This window comes from Canis aureus, chromosome 4 (genome assembly GCF_053574225.1).
Source record: "Canis aureus isolate CA01 chromosome 4, VMU_Caureus_v.1.0, whole genome shotgun sequence".
Classification (NCBI taxonomy): Eukaryota; Metazoa; Chordata; class Mammalia; order Carnivora; family Canidae; genus Canis; species Canis aureus.
Window position 1 is genome coordinate 44,742,275 of NC_135614.1, and position 16,221 is coordinate 44,758,495.

Sequence of the window (16,221 nt, forward strand, 5' to 3'; positions counted from 1 at the left end):
TGCATCGGTACATGTAAAATAGGAGACGCTTTGCAGAAATTAAGTTTGTATAAAACCTATTAAGGAAACACTCCTCCTCCTACCAGACCTCAATTACCCACATGTAGATTGTCTCTCTTGTTACAAATTTTAAATCTCAGGAATGTACATCCCTCTCATCAGTCTGAGAACCACCTCCCTTACCCACCCACCCACCCCCCACCAGGCTTCTCTACTGCCTTGTGTGAGCTCAGGGAATATGATGTTGTTCTATTCCCTAGGTAAAATAGGAATAGAAGATAAATTCTTGGAGTAGTGGGCTATGAAATGACATCAGTTGAGCCTATCCATGATACCATATGTTTCATTAGGAGAATAAGGTTAAGGATTGGTCTGTGTTTTTAGTAATTTTGTAGTTTTTAGATGGATTTTCTTTGCTTGTTCTGACATTTCCCCTTTAAGAAGGAAGAGAATGTGATACACCCATTTTCCAGATGATAATTAAGTTTCGATCAGTGTGTTTAATTTAGTAAAAGTCAGCTGACACAATTGGGCCTAGGCCTTCTCATATACCTATCCTTAGTAACATACCCAAACACATTTTAGACTCTATCCATAGACACTTCTGTGCACTGTAATTCCTGTCCACTCAGCCATGCTAGCAGCAGGAAGAAGGGAGAAGTAACCAAGAAGGCCATACTTCAAGGCCAAACTTCACTTACTAGTGAAGGCCTGATACACAGAGGCAAAGAGGCAAGTGTGCAGCTTTTACCAGAGCCGAGGGGCAGGACCCAGGTGGTGGTTAACCTAGTGGGAATGGATGCTAAAGGGACTTGGCACCCTGTCCCCACCCCAACAAGGAAGTGGAAGGAAGTCCCTAATTGTTTCTGGTCCTCAAGAGAAGAGAGAAAAGGTAATTAGCGGGGGCCACCACTCTGTGCAATTACTAAACACTGGTTTTATGGGCTGGTCCCACTTGGCTGCCTGTCTGGAAGGGGGAAGAGGTGCTGTATTTAAAGAGAAGCAGTGAGCTGGACAAACTGATCTAGAAGAAGAAGACTCGGAGAGACTACAGTGTGGACAGAGCAGCAGTATCAACTGCCTCCAGTATGCAGACGCCACTCCAGGTACTGGCCAGAGGCGTGAGAGGGAGAGAGGGGAGGACAGAGGGAGATAATCAGGAAGACACAGAGATAGGGAAAAAGAAGGGAATTGGGAGAAAACAGAGATGACAAGCCACAATCCAGCAAAGCATAAGAAGAAAAAGACAAAATCCAGTAGAGATTGTTTTTTAAAAAATGTCCCCTTGCCCTATCTTTCTCAGCACTTGTGTTTTCCTCTGTTTTTCAGTTTCTATTTGCGAGGACTCTGTAGGACATGCATTCCAGAAGGAAAAATCAATAACCCCTGTCTCTGCCAGCTAGTGGAATTTGGAATTGACGGTTTCAAAACAAAGCTGGGCAGGCGGCCTTTGTGTTCTCTAGTTAGTCTGGGTTGCCGCACTGCCCGAGTCTGCCCTCCTGCTTCCTGAGATTAATGAGGGCTGTCTCTGCCTGCCCGGTGAGCAGCCAGTAATCTTATGTGAGGGTGAGGGAGGTGTGCGGAGGGACATGAAGCACCCATTCGCTCGCTCATAGCATCCCTGCCTGCTAATCTTGGCAGCCATTCGTTCTGTCATTGTGCCTGGGACCGAGTTCACCCTCCTGGTCATGCCCTGCAAGACTGTACGTGGCTGGGCCCTCCCTCATCCACAGCACACTTCCTGTGCTCCATCTCATCCCTTGAAACATCCTAAGCTCCTTCCTGCCTGCGGGACTTTGCACTTGCCACTCCGTTTGCACGGGATGCTAAGCCCTCAGACCTCCGGAGGGTCAACTCCTTCAGATCTGTTAGGTTCAGCTCAAACATCACATCCGGGTGGCCTTTCCTGATCCATCCAAAGCAGCCCCCCAGCCCCCACTGTCCCTCCTATCTATCCCATTACCCAGTTATATTTCTTCAGAGCCCTCATTGCCCTCTGAAATTATCTTGTTCATTTATTTGTCAAACTGTCTCCGTCTGTCACACAGAATGAACATGTGTATGTGGGGACCCCACCTGCCTCTGTCACTGTGGGATCCCCAGTGCCTAGACAGTTCGTGGCAGAGAGTAAGGTCAACTAAAAATGCATCAAATGAATGTTTGTTCACTCCTCGAGTATTTGCAGTTGACCTATTATATATAGGAAATCATGCACAATCATTAAGATGTTTAATATGAAAATCATATTATAGAAATAAGACACCATCCTTGTACTCAGAGAACTCAGTCTAGTGAGGAGACAGACAAGTAAATGAGCAGTTGCAGGATATATGCCAAGACTCCATTGGAGTAAGGATGAAGAGATGGGAAAGCCCCCAGACAGGCCTGATGCTAGCTTCACTCAGGAAGTGACATGAATTGGGTCATGAAGGATGAGTAGGACTTCATCCAGGTGAAGGACTTTCCAGGCAGAAGGAATAGCATGTAAAAAATCACTCACCTGTGCAAAGGCACAGAGATATGTGGAGGAGTTGATGCTTGGAAGAGTTGATGGCTGGAACAGAGCAAGCAAGAGAGGTCCTGAAGAGAGATGAGTTTAGTGAGGCAAGGAGTTGGGGCTGATGGGGAGGAAGAACTCTGAATGTCATGATCCATGGCATAAGAGATCACTGAAGCACTTTTAATAGGAGAGTGTTGTGATCAGATGTTCATTTAAGAAAGCCATGCCAGTGATGGGGGGAGGATTGGCTGCCAAGGGGACACTCAAGTCCAGGTGGCCAGTGGGGCTACTTCTACAGTTATTGAGAGATTACAGGGCCCTAGAGGCAGTCCCAGTGGACCTAAAGAGGCAGTGGCAAACCACAGAAAGCTGTGGGGGTGGACTGGGTGGATGAATGCCAGCCAGTGGGACCTAGCAGACCAGAAGCAGAGGCAGCTCTCAGCACAAGGCATCTCTGCTGCCTCAGACCCAGGGGTGGTGCCTGCCTGTCCTGAGGAACGCCATGCTGCCTCTTGGAGGAGGGTTCGGGAAATCTCCCAGGAGGCAAGCAGAAGCTGCAGATCACCTGCCCAAGGGGCGGTGGCGTTTCCAGCCCCCCCCCCCCCGCCCCCTGCCCTGCATTCATGGCTCTATGTCAGGTTCAGAAATGCTGCTGGAGGAAGTTGGACTGGACCCCAACCTGCTAAGTGTTACCCAAATAAGCTGTCTTTAAAAAGGGATCATGTCAGCTCACCTCCTTTTCTTCCTTTCCCTTCCTCCCTCCCTCCCTTTTTTCTGCTCTTCTGTTTTTCCATTCTTCCTTCCACACATCGCGTGATTGAGTCCATCCCCTTTCCAAACCCAAAGCTGGTCCTGGAAACAAATGAATAAGACATAGTCCCTGTTCTTGAGAATTTCCCTCTGCAGAGGGAAACAAACAGATATACGAAGAGCATTTATAATGTGATAAATATATCCCTAGAGCATTCTTCTTTATCTGTTCCATGGCCAACAATGTTGGCCAACAACTTACATTGTTAAGTGCTCAATAAACAGTGGTTGATTTATTAAAGTAAATCCGCTAAAATGAGAAAAAGAGTAGAAGACATGGGTGAGTTGGATCCTATCATTCTGGAAAAGATGTGTTTCTGTGCCATCAAAAAGCAAGGAGGTGGTGGTGGTCAGTGACCAATTCCAGAAAGTGTGCCTAGAATTGCTAGCTGTATAAGTAACAAAGATAATTTCTTCCCAGCCAGATTACATAGTTTTGTAGTCTATGTTAGGGGCCCTCTATTGGGCTTTGGATATTTCTTCTGCTCATTCTAAGTTATACTGTCTGCTCAGTTGTCTCTCTCTTCCAATGGCCTGAAGCAATATAGACAAAGGTCGAGTCTGTCTTGTTCACTGTCTGCTTGTTTGCGAGAGTCAATCTATGCCTGGCACAAATGATAGGTGTTCAAACAATGAAAATAAGTGGATGACTTTCAGAACAAAAAGACTCCAGCACTTAGAGAGGCACGAAAACCCTGAATGAAAGAGCATGATTACATCTGGGAAAAAAAGAAAAATTAAAGAAGCAAGAACCAACTGTTGTGTTTTTTCAGGCTAACGGAGACCACTATTCTGACTCCAGCACCAAAATTTACTGTCTGGGGTATTTTTATTTGTGTAAAAAATTCTTTTTTTTAACTCATCACAGATATTTAACCCCTGAGAGCATTAAATCCACAGAAAGCTTTTCTGAGTGTCTAACTAAGAAGAACTCTGAGATTTGGTGAGCATGGAGTAATGTCTTATAGGAAACAGCAGGTGCAGATCACTGGGAAATGTTAGGAAAGCATTTCTGGCTCCTAGCACCAGCCAAGCCCCTGGGCAGAAATAGGCTGTGATGGTGACCATTTGGGAAAGAATTTCTGAGGAGACCAACAAGAGTGTCTGAAAGTGTGAGTTCTTTTTTTTTTTTTTTTTTTTAAGAGCAGTTTTAGGCTTAACAGAAGAATTAGGCAGAGAATACGTAGTCCCATATACTCCCTGCCCATACACATAGTTTCTCCCAATAAATTTCACATTACATGGCAAAAGAGACTTTGCAGATGTGATTAAATGAAGGATCCTGAGACGGATAGACTATCCTGAATTATTTAAGTGCACCTAATGTAATCAGAGGGTCTTTATAAGAAAGAGGACAAGTGCTGGAAGCAGAGGGAGAAAGACCATGTGTTGTGCAGCAAATGAGGACAGAACTTACCTGGAGAAGGCAAGGAAACATTCTCCTCTAGAGCCTCCAGAAGGAACACAGCCCTGCTTACACTTTGACATTAGCCCACGTGAAACTGGTCTAGAACTTCTGACCTCCAACTGCTGAGAAAATGTATTCATATTTTAAGCCTCTAAATCTGATCATTAATTATGGCAGCGATAGGAAACCAATACTAATACTGGCCCTAGGGCTGCCACTTAACCTCTTGGTGTTGGCGTCCTCATCTGTTAAAATAAGGAATTGACATGCTGTGATCAGTGGATTTCAATGTACTCTGAGAAGCTATAGTGCTTTAAGAGCCTACAAATTAAAAAGTTACTTTTTAAATGATAAAGTTTTAAATTCTTTTTTAAAAGATTTTATTTGGGGATCCCTGGGTGGCGCAGCGGTTTGGCGCCTGCCTTTGGCCCAGGGCGCGATCCTGGAGACCCGGGATCGAATCCCACATCGGGCTCCCGGTGCATGGAGCCTGCTTCTCCCTCTGCCTGTGTCTCTGACTCTCTCTCTCTCTCTCTCTGTGACTATCATGAATAAATAAAATCTTAAAAATAAAAGATTTTATTTATTTATTCATGAGAGACACGGGGAGAGAGAGAGGCAGAGACACAGGCAGGGGGAGAAGCAGGCTTCACACAGGGAGCCCAATATGGGACTCGATCCCGGGACTCCAGGATCACATCCTGGGCCGAAGGCAGATGCTTAACCGCTGAGCCACCCAGGGATTCCCCTAAATTCTCTCTTTTATTTTATTTTTTTTTAATTTTTATTTATTTATGATAGTCACACAGAGATAGAGAGAGAGGCAGAGACATAGGCAGAGGGAGAAGCAGGCTCCATGCACCGGGAGCCCGACGTGGGATTCGATCCCGGGTCTCCAGGATCGCGCCCTGGGCCAAAGGCAGGCGCCAAACCGCTGTGCCACCCAGGGATCCCAATTCTCTCTTTTAGACATAGATGTTCAACATGAGATTTTGTAGAGCCCAGAGTCCTATTTAAAAAAAAAAAAAAAAAAAAAAAAAACTTGAAAAATCACTGGGCCAGACAATCTTTCAGGCAGGTTCAGATTGTAAAGTGTGATGATTCTTTGAGACCATCATCCATCAAGGAGGAGCGAGGTTGTGTCATTGAGAGAAAACTCAGCAGCAGAATCAAGAAGCCAGGGTCTGGTGGGAACCAGCAGAAAAGAAGACCTGAATAACACCTTATCTCAGTGCCTAGAAGTTGGTTACCCAGGTTGGGGGTCTGGGCTGGGCATATTCTTCAGAGAAAAAGAAAAGGGAAAGTTGGAAGTTGACTGGGAGACACTTTCTGGAATGGAGCCAAAGGCATCCGAAATCTTTGGGACATCCTTGGGACTGGTTACAGATTTCTGCAACATGTCTGAGTTCAGCCAGCTTCCCTACACGGTCTTCCTTCCTGCTGGCCTTGCCAGATAGACTGGTTTGCATCTCAGGGAAATGGCTGCTTTGGGAAAGAGGGTTCTTTAAGGACTTAGGGGTGGGAAGACTTGGTCAGACACAGCACTCAAGAAATATTTGCCGGATGAATAAAGAAGTCTTTTGCGGGGGGAGGTGAGAAGGTGGTTTTCAGAGCCTGAGATGTCAGCCCCAACATTGCTCATCATGATGGGCATAGGTGTGTTATTAGAGCTGGTGTTTCAGAGCACCTTGTATTAGAACTGACAAATCCATATGCATGGCCATGCTAGAGTGGAGCACTTCTGTGTCTGCCACAAGTGCTCAGCTCTGTAAATGGACAGTGTGTTACAATTTGTCCATTTAGAATGACATAATTTGCCATTGTTAACACTCTCCTTTAAAGCTCTCTCTATAACCAGGCCCCAGGCACAAATGCCCAAAGCTAAATTACTTCTAAATGCCAATGATCAGTTCTCGGGTACTGTATCTGCCAGGGAAACCACCTAGCCAGACAAATAAGTACCCTGTAGATAAGATTTGGTTTTACATAGCACATGGCCCAGCAGCAGTTCTGAGATTTTATAGCTAAGTAGCATTTTCTTTGGGAAGTTTGTACTTCTTTTTCTTCTCTTAGGACCAATTTCTCCTAATAATTTCTCAGGCTCTGAAAACCTATTAGGAGCAATTTCTCCTAATAGTTTCTCAGGCTCAGGGATGGGGTATGTGTGCTAAGATCCCTCTAAAGCCCATATTGTAACCTGAAGTGCTCCCATCTCCTCCCCACCCACACACAGCATAAACAGAGGCTGCTTTAAGAAAGGAGTAGTAAGTTCTTATAGAGCCGTTAGTTACTCTTACTAATTTTTATCTTAGTCCCCATGACAACCTTGTGATTATTATTGCCAGTTTAGAGATAATAAAACTGCAGCAGAGAAGTGGTCAACCCCAGGGTCATATGCCAAAAAGTGGCAGAGCTGCGACTTGAACCCAGAGAGTTTAAATCAAGCACCTATAACCACAATGCAGCGCTGCCTACACTTGGAAAAACATTTAATGAAAATCAAAACCAGTGGACAAAATCCGACCTCCAGACAGGTGTGATTTCTTCTTCTTCCTGGGGGTTCAAAGATCAGTAAAATTTGCTTGAGAAATTTGGACTTCTAGCTTCTCTAGAAAAATCAGATGCATTAACACCGGACGCTCCAGCCAGTGTGGCAAATCGGAGCCTGAAACTGAGTTCCTAAGTTCCCTCTTAGAAACAGTGTGCTCTCCTGACCCCAGCAGGCCTGCTCCTCGGTCCCACGAGTTTCTCCAGAATCCCATTGTTGTGGACAGCTGTCTCAAAGAAAGAGTTACCAACTCATCTATTCCCTAGAAGGATCCCCAGTTTGCAAGAGTTGGCAGTTCTTCATGCTTTGCTACTTAGGCACACCACTTCTCTTCCCTGAATCTTCATTTTCCTTTCAATAAAATGAAGATGATTATGAACCCTTAACCAAGCCATGAATTTTCATGTTAAAGTTAAATGAGATGACAAGTGGCAAGGTCTGAAGATAGAGACTGGCACAAAGTGGATGCTCAATAAATATTAATTTTCTACACCCTGTCCCTCCCTACCCTGCATACCCTTCCTCCTTCACCTTCACTACTACAAGGAAAGAAAGATCCCACAGTCTACCTATTGGCCTGAAGGGTTGGAGGAAAGGGCGGTTTGGGGACTTGGTTTGGTTGTCTTGGGCATTCTCTCTGTTCTAGTATCTTGACGACAAGCACTTCAGTAGGGGGTTGTAAGCTCACCTACCAAAGGACAGTTGGACAGGACCTGGGTGCTATTGAGGAAATAACAGGAAGTCATAGACACTGTGGGTAACTGGAGAACAATTGCTCCATCTAAACATTCCTGTGAGTCAGCTCCAGCAGATGTACAGAGGCCCACCTTTAACAACTGTTTTTTCGTTTTCCTGAAAGAAGCAAGAAATTGAGCTATCTCTGTAAAATCGTCTGATTTCGAGATGCTGGCATCAAATGCAAAATCTTTTTAAACACTGAGTATCCTCCCTGTGCAGGCTAAATAACACCATCTGTGGGTCAGATTCAGCCACAGGTGTCTGACTTAGCTGATGCCTTCCACTCCCTGTGGAGAGCCTGCAGCAGGAGTGGCAGTGAATGGAAGTTTCTGGTGGTTTGTCCCAGAGCCCCATGTGTCAATAATTTGACCCTTGCTAATGTGTTGGCAGGCCCTTAGTGTCATAATTCCTTAAACCAGTTAAAATCCACCAGTTTCCAAAGGCCCTGAAAGAGTGACTCTAATGGTGGCAGTCAGGATGGCTAGAGAGGGATGAATTTGAGAATAATACTCCTGTAACTACATCATGTAGCTCTCTGCTAATTGTGCCAAGCAGAGCACTGTCCCCGGACTTGAACTTCCCTTCTGACCACATCCCACAGTGTTTTGAAGCCAAATACCCTGCCAGGATTCAGGTTTGCTGCCTCAGAGTATGACCCTGGCCCATCCCTGAAGTGAGTCATCTCCTATGATTTTGCCATGTTTTTTTCAAAGTCACACCCCAGTGGTCATCTTCACTGAAGCATCCCAAAGCCGCCAAACCCCAAGAGTCTGACACATTCTTCAGTTTGACTCCAGGTTATTTATTTGGATAGACTGTTTACTCAAGACATGCAGATCCATCTGTGTCCCTTCACTGGCACCAGTATCATCTCAATGCTGTCATTGATTGCCTGTCCTTTCAGAGCTCATGAGGAGAGTCCTGTAGTCCCCTTCCATCCTCTCTCCCTGGCACACCCTATAATTTCTCTCCATTTGTTTCTTAAAGTAATAATTGTGAAATAATAACTGCATCTTTGTTATAGCCACGTGTGATGTTTCCAAAATGTGGCATGATGATTCCCTACTTCTAGATCTGGACCTTGTTAAGAGTACAGATTCCTGAGTCCTGTTCATGACTAATGACTATTTAGTTCTGGTTGGGGCCTGGGAATCTGCATTTAGCCCACTCAGGGTTGATTTCTATAAGGTTTGAAAACAACCAGCATGCTAGATAAGGATGACACTCAAGTGAGAGAAATCTGGGTCTGGGTCCCAGCCCTCCCCACTGATTTTTTTTTTTTTAAAGATTTTATTTATTTATCCACGAGAGACCCAAACAGAGAGAGAGAGGCAGAGACACAGGCAGAGGGAGAAGCAGGCTCCATGCAGGGAGCCCGATGTGGGACTCGATCCCAGGTCTCCAGGATCACACCCTGGGCTGAAGACAGCACTAAACCGCTGAGCCACCCGGGCTGCCCCCTCCCCACTGATCTTGAGCAAGTTGTTAACTTCTCTGAGCTTGGGGGTTTTTTCCCCCATGGAGACTAAAGGTGGTACCTAATTCAGATAATATTTGTAAAGTAGTTAGAACTGACACGTAGTGAGCACTTCAGATGTGAGTTATTATCTCATTTAATCGTTATAACAACCCAGTGAGGTAGGTGGGATTATTCCTCGTTTCAAGGTGTTTAGACTCAGCAAGGTTCAGTCCTTTGCAGAGATCACACCGCAGAGTTAAAATTTGCACCTGCATCGATCTGACTCAAACTGTTAATTGTTCTTAAAGCTGCTGGAAAATCAATCCAGAATTGAAATGAGGACTAGGGGCCAAGAGGATAAAGGGGCAGGAGGGGCCCATCCTTGCCTCTGAGGCAAGAAAGGGTCTGTGGTCTGCACTGGGCTTTCCCTGTGTGCCTTTGGGGATGAGAAGCAGTGGTTGTGGCTCCCATTGACTCCTTTGTGGCTAATGCTCTGGCCTTTGTTGCTCTTAATTTGTCAACCCCTTGGAATGTTGTCAGGAGGAGGTCCCATGTCTTGACAATGGATTAGAGAACGTGGGAGGGCCTCCTCTGGAGCAAAGCCAGAGAACAAAGCCTCCCTTTCAGTTACTTTGAGGCTTTTGTCTACCCCAAACAGTGTAGAGTGGAAGACCTCTGGTTTTCTTTGGAGCCTTTCTGGGCTTCTCCCTGTAAGTGCCTTACAAGCTAGGGAATGAGTCTGATCCAGCTTTAAGTTTACTACGCTGCATCGGTGAACCATGACCCCAGCTAGGCAGTGCGAGGGTTGCCATTTGCCTGAGGCCAGCATAATCCACACATTTTATAGGGAGAAGGAAAAAGGCAGCTAAAAAAAAGAAATGACAAAACTCATCATGTTTCTTCAAACTCGATTACTGAACGAAGGTGAATTTTTACCTATGGTGGGATGGGTGGTCAGGTGAAGCCCACTACTGTTTCAGTTTGGAAAGAGGAAACAGTTTGAGATAAGGAACTAAGCTAATAAAGAATCTAGCCAATAATATATCATTAAGACATCTTTAAAAATGAGATTACCAAACCATATGTGTTCTTGTTTATTTTTAAAAATACAATGAAAGGTACATTTGAAAGGGTTAATATGATTGTGTGTATTTGCATGGGAAATAAAGTCTGAAGGATATAAACCAATGTGCTAGCAGTGGTTAACTCTAAATAGTAGAAATTTAAGTGATTTTAATTTTTTAATCAATTTTAGTGAGGTATAATTTACATACAATAAAATGCATCCATTTTAACTATACAGTTCAATGCATTTTGACAAGGAAATAGTTGTAACCACCACCCAAAATGTGCTTTGTGTCTGTATACAGTCAGCCCCCATACCCTTTTACCCATGCCTTGACGCTGGTAGCCACCAATCTGCTTCCAATCCTACAGTTTTGCCTGAGGAACTAGTTCTTATAAACAGACTTATACACTGTGTTGTCTTGTATAACTAGCTTCTCTTACTAAGTATAAATTTTTGAAATTAATCTTATGTCGTATCGTCTATCATGATCTGTTCTTTTTGATTGCCAAATAGTATTCCACTGTGTGGAATGACTATAATGTTTATCCATTCTCCTATTGATGGGCATTTGGGTTGTTTCCAAGCTTGGGTTATTATGAATAAAGCTGCTATGAACTTTCACTTATGTTTTCATTTCTCTTGAGTAAATATTTAAGGATGAGTTTATTTTATTTTTTGTTTTATCTATTTTCCAATATTTCTACAGTGAACGTACATTACTCAACAGCAATCAGAACAGATGCCAGAGTAAGATATGTCCCATATCCCACTGTTTTAGAAAGCTAACATAAGTTGGAAAAGAAGACCTTGATATATTTTGGCCATGGCTGTCTTAATTCCTGGGCAGTGCATCCAGCCGGTTCCCCATGAGATTTGGATGTGATTAGAGAGATTTTTTTCTTGAGTGCTTGCTAATAATTCATAGGGCACTGAACTGGTGAGGATGTGGAGCGGTATGTTATACTGACAGAGAGAGTGTCACCAGTATAACCCCTTTAACAAGCAATCTGGCAACTGCTATCAAACACATACTCCTCAATCCATCCATTTAACTTTGATGAATCTGTTTTAAAGATAATTTATACAAGTTCCCAAAAGATGTATACGTAAGCGTCATTTGTGGCAAAGATGCTTGGGAGCCACCTAAAATCGCATCAGTAGGCCTCTAGTGACATGAATCATGGTATGTCATTCACTGGACTGTTCTAGAGTAGTTATGAACAATACGACTGATCTTTTATATTATGATACAGAACAGCATCCAAAGCTGATGAATGAGAAAACAAGAGGCAGGAAGGTCAGAACAGTTTTTTCTTCTCTTTTCTTTTCTTTTCTTTTCTTTTCTTTTCTTTTCTTTTCTTTTCTTTTCTTTTCTTTCTTTTCTTTTCTTTCTCTTTCTTTTTTCTTTTCTTTTCTTTTTTTTTTTTTTTTTAACCATTTGTGCTTTTAAAATAGTCTGCTTGTGTTTGTTCTCATATGCTTTTATATATGTGAGATGCTTGTGGGCACATTTATGGGAAACTCTAATGGTTGCTACTAGGGAAGCTAAGTTCCCTAGGAGGGATACAGCAGGAGGGGTATTGCATTGCATTTCACTCTAGACTTTTTGACGCTCCTTGAACTTTTCTTCATAATGTGCATATATTTACATATTTAAAAAATTATGGGTTAAAACCATCTGATCTCAGCTCAATGAATGGGAGCTTTCCTGTTTCACTTGATTCCCTGCTATAACATAGATAACAGAGAGTGCTTTTCTGAGCAAGAACTCACAAGACTCTGAGCCAGCCATGCCCCATGCCACCTGTCTCTGTCACAGTTGACCCTCCGTAACTAGAAACTATGATCATTACCATTTGCATAAGTGCAACCACATTGACCCACAGTTCTGCCTGCTAGTTTTGAGTGAGGGGAATTATTTGTATTCTGTAGGCATCTCTGATTGTGGCCTTGACCAGTCCTGAGATATCTTTCAACAACGAATCACCAGCAGCCAACCCCATGACCTTTGGAAAATGAATTTGCCTGCCGTTGGGCTGGCCCCAGTTCTCTTGCCCAAGTAAAATGTCAATTAGATCACTGGCTGAATATTGCTTTTGTCTACTTAAGCATATTCAGCTCACAAACCCGCAAATGTTTGCTTGATTCTTTCTAAAAAAAGACTCCACACGCAAGTTCAAAGTGTGCTCCTGGCTCTATATGGTCACAGAAAGAAATCAGTGCATCGATTCATTGGGAAGATACAGATATTGAGTCATTATTCAGTTGTCGGGCAAATCAAACTATATGGTGTTGTGAACAGACTGCATATATTCTGGGTTACTGAACCTTCTGGTCTCATGGTATGGGGGGGGGGTCTCATGCACAGCATTTTTCTCCTTTAAGAAGGAGAAACCACACGATGAAGAAGATAAAACCCAACTTAGGTGATCCTCGGGAATTATAGACAAGAGGGAAATGAATGGGAAGCGGAGATGGCTGAGTGATGGAGATTCAACCCAGAACCATAGAGTAAGAGGAGACCTCCGGGCAGTAAAAACCTCAATTAACTGTTAACTGGTTTCTGGAGTCATCTGCACTCCGGCTTTAAAACATTTCACTGGGGTCAAAACAAAAGAGGTTTTCCCAAAATTTCCTTAAGCAGAATATCCCTGCCCCCATTCCCTTTTATCTGCCTTTTACTGTCCAAACCTTATTTTAAATAGCCCAAGAGATTTCTTTGGTCCAGAGTCAGCCTTAGGCATGTTTTCCAGCTACAGGGAAAAAGCCAAGATTCTTGAACTCTACTTTAGAAAGGGTGCTACTGTGTTCTCAAAGAGAAGGCCAGTCTCTACTAGTTATATCTTGTATACATGGACCTCTAAGTGATGCTCTCACTGCCCATAACCAGCTGCTAATGTTGAGAAGGGCTCATCTATGCCCTATGCACAAAAATCCCAAGCTAAGGATTTCTGCTTTAAATTTTGAGGGGCTTTCTTATTGTGTGTCTCAGAGGTTGAATGGTTTGAGGGAAGCCTTTCCAGGTCCTCTTCACGTGTCTCGGGCCATTTTAAAGCAAGGGCTGGCACAAAACTTCCTTTTGGGTCCTTTGTGAAATTGCTTCATAGCATTTGCCCCTTCCTAGCAATTAAGATGGCCCATGTGCAGTTTGGGGAACCTACTGTCAACCAGTATAATTGAGTTGTGAATGTGCAAATTTTCTCTGCTGGATTATTCATCACAGAAGACAAGCCTTCTCAGTAGACTATTAATCCAAATGCCTTTTCTGGAATCAGCTCCTTAATGCAATTAGATTTCCTAAAATGAATTCCTTTCTTTGCCCATTTTACTACTGAGACAAGTATGAGCCATGCTTTTATAATAAGTGGTTTGGCTAGCATGCATTTCCTCTATTGCAGCCACCCTCTGCCTATTGACTTGAGGACCTGGAATTCAGGTTGCTCTACTTAGAGTATTAGACTTAACCAAGCCAGAAAGAACTTGAAACTACAGTCCACATCTCTTACTTACTTACTTACTTATTTTTTAAAGATTTTATTTATTTATCCATGAGAGAAACAGAGAGAGAGAGAGAGGCACAGACACAGGCAGAGGGATAAGCAGGCTCCATGAAGGGAGCCCGACGCGGGACCCTATCCCAGGTCTCCAGGACCACACCCTGGGCCGAAGGTGGGGCTAATCCGCTGAGCCACCGATGCTGCTCCACATCTCTCCTTTTTTTTAAAGGTGGTAATTTAACTTTTCCAGAATCATTCAGACAATGGTGAGCAGGAACTGTGACCAAAACCTGAGTCCCTTTGACCTGTGTGTGGGTCTTAGTTTATGAAGGTGACTGAGAGATAACACAGGGAGGTCAGTGCCATAGGAAAAATAGTTACCCAGAGCAATCCTAGAAATGAGAGGCACATCATGCCATGCAGGGAGGGCCACACAGGGAAGCATAATAATCAGAAGGCAAAAGCAGAAGCAAAGGGAAAGCACAGACCACAGCCTTTACTGAAGTGCCTGGGAAAGGTGAGGCGGGCAAGGTAAACAGCCTGGGATTGGCTAGTTAGAATCATTCCAGTGGGCCTTGGTGTATGGGGGTTGTCCCTAGTCCTCTGCTACCTGGCCCTGTGTGATTTAGAGAGGAAGATTTTGGCCTGGTGTGTAAGAAAGAAAGAAAGGTGTCATTGCAGGTGTGGACTCAAAATTGGGTGGTTTGCTTAGAAAAGACAGGCTTCCTGACAAGTTGTTTACTATCTTCAGAAATAAACTAACTCTGGGAAAGGTGGTCTTTCCTCAGCAAGACCCTGCCATCCTCCCACACCCCTCCACCCCCCCCCAACACACACACATCCCACCCCTCGCAAGATGTCAAGTAATCATAAAATACAGAAAATGAAAAATACGATGGCTATACCCCTATATCACTGGGACTCAATTCCTTTTTAGCCCCCCACCTCCTCACCACATTCCAAGCCCTGGATTGAAAAGGCCTTGGAGGCGATCCCTGGGCGGCTCAGCGGTTTAGCGCCTGCCTTTGGCCCAGGGTGCAATCCTGGAGTCCCGGGATCAAGTCCCACGTCAGGCTCCCGGCATGGAGCCTGTTTATTCCTCTGCCTGTGTGTCACTGCCTCTCTCTCTATGTCTATCATAAATAAATAAATCTTTAAAAAAAAAAAAAAAGAAAAAGAAAAGGCCTTGGATTGAAAGGATCAAGCATCCCTGGATTCTGGTGGCATTCAGACTTGACAATACAATTTAATCATCATTCACTGTCTTATTTGTTTCATTGATGTATGGTACATCACTCTTCCCTGCCCATGTAGTGTGACCTAAGGGGCTTCTGATCAAGCCCTGACTAATCTGCCAAGCATTATCTTAGGATTCTAAGTAATTATTCCCCTCTCTGGTCCTCTTTCCTCTTCTGTTAAAAATGATGGACTTGGACTGGATGGTCTCAAAGATTGATTCCAACACCGAAATTCTACAACTCTACAATTACCATCACCCAGAGGGCTGGAATCTCCTTCAGCAGGGCAGAAGCCCATAGTAGGTGATATTGTTAATGACCTAGAAACAAACAGTCATGCTCTGAAGTTAGGTGGTTGGGACGGTAAGCAGGTGGATGTATCCCCAGAAATCTCAGTGTTAGGGTTTGCAATCACGGCTCAGAAAATAAGTCCAAGGCAGAGAGCTCATTAGGACTGAAAAGTTGGCTATCCCACCCCCTTCTTCACCCACCTCCTTCCTGCTTCCACCCCCGAATAAAACAAAAAGGTCATCTTCTCCTACACACACACACACACACACAGATTCTTTTCTGAAATATGTGGAATGCATAAAATAGCAAATGCCGTCAGATCTCAAGTTGGGCAAATACAGAGACAGCATTTTCAGTCTCATTGAAAAGTAGTTGTCAGAAATATGCCATTCATTCAGAGTCTCTAAGTGCTCTGTCAAGCTTTAACTTGATTAAAATTGAAAACCACATTGCTTGAAAACCAAACGCAAAATCGAAATCTCTTTACTCAGTGCTCTTAGATTCTGAAGCCTGAGCTTATGGATTATCCTCAGTTAATTTATGCCATCTTTGTGCCATACATTAATTTTGAATATATTTGTTGAAAATTTCCTGTAGCTTGCATTTATGGTTGTCAAAGGGGCTTTTATCTTGAAAAAAATGGTGCTGGTTTTAATTACAATT

General features: G+C 43.7%; 1 protein-coding gene and 1 long non-coding RNA gene across 2 annotated transcripts in view; one reads left to right on the forward strand and one right to left on the reverse strand.

The window, feature by feature from the left end:
* Positions 1-3,354, reverse strand: part of LOC144312666 (uncharacterized) — a 38,124-nt gene extending 34,770 nt beyond the window's left edge. The window contains exons 1-2 of the long non-coding RNA XR_013378200.1: positions 3,234-3,354; positions 2,501-2,580 (exon numbers count right to left, since the gene is read on the reverse strand). This is a non-coding gene — a long non-coding RNA (uncharacterized LOC144312666). The remainder of the gene's footprint in view (positions 1-2,500; positions 2,581-3,233) is intronic.
* SLIT3 (slit guidance ligand 3) overlaps positions 1-16,221 on the forward strand; it is a 591,462-nt gene that overhangs the window by 398,693 nt on the left and 176,548 nt on the right. The window lies entirely within an intron of this gene.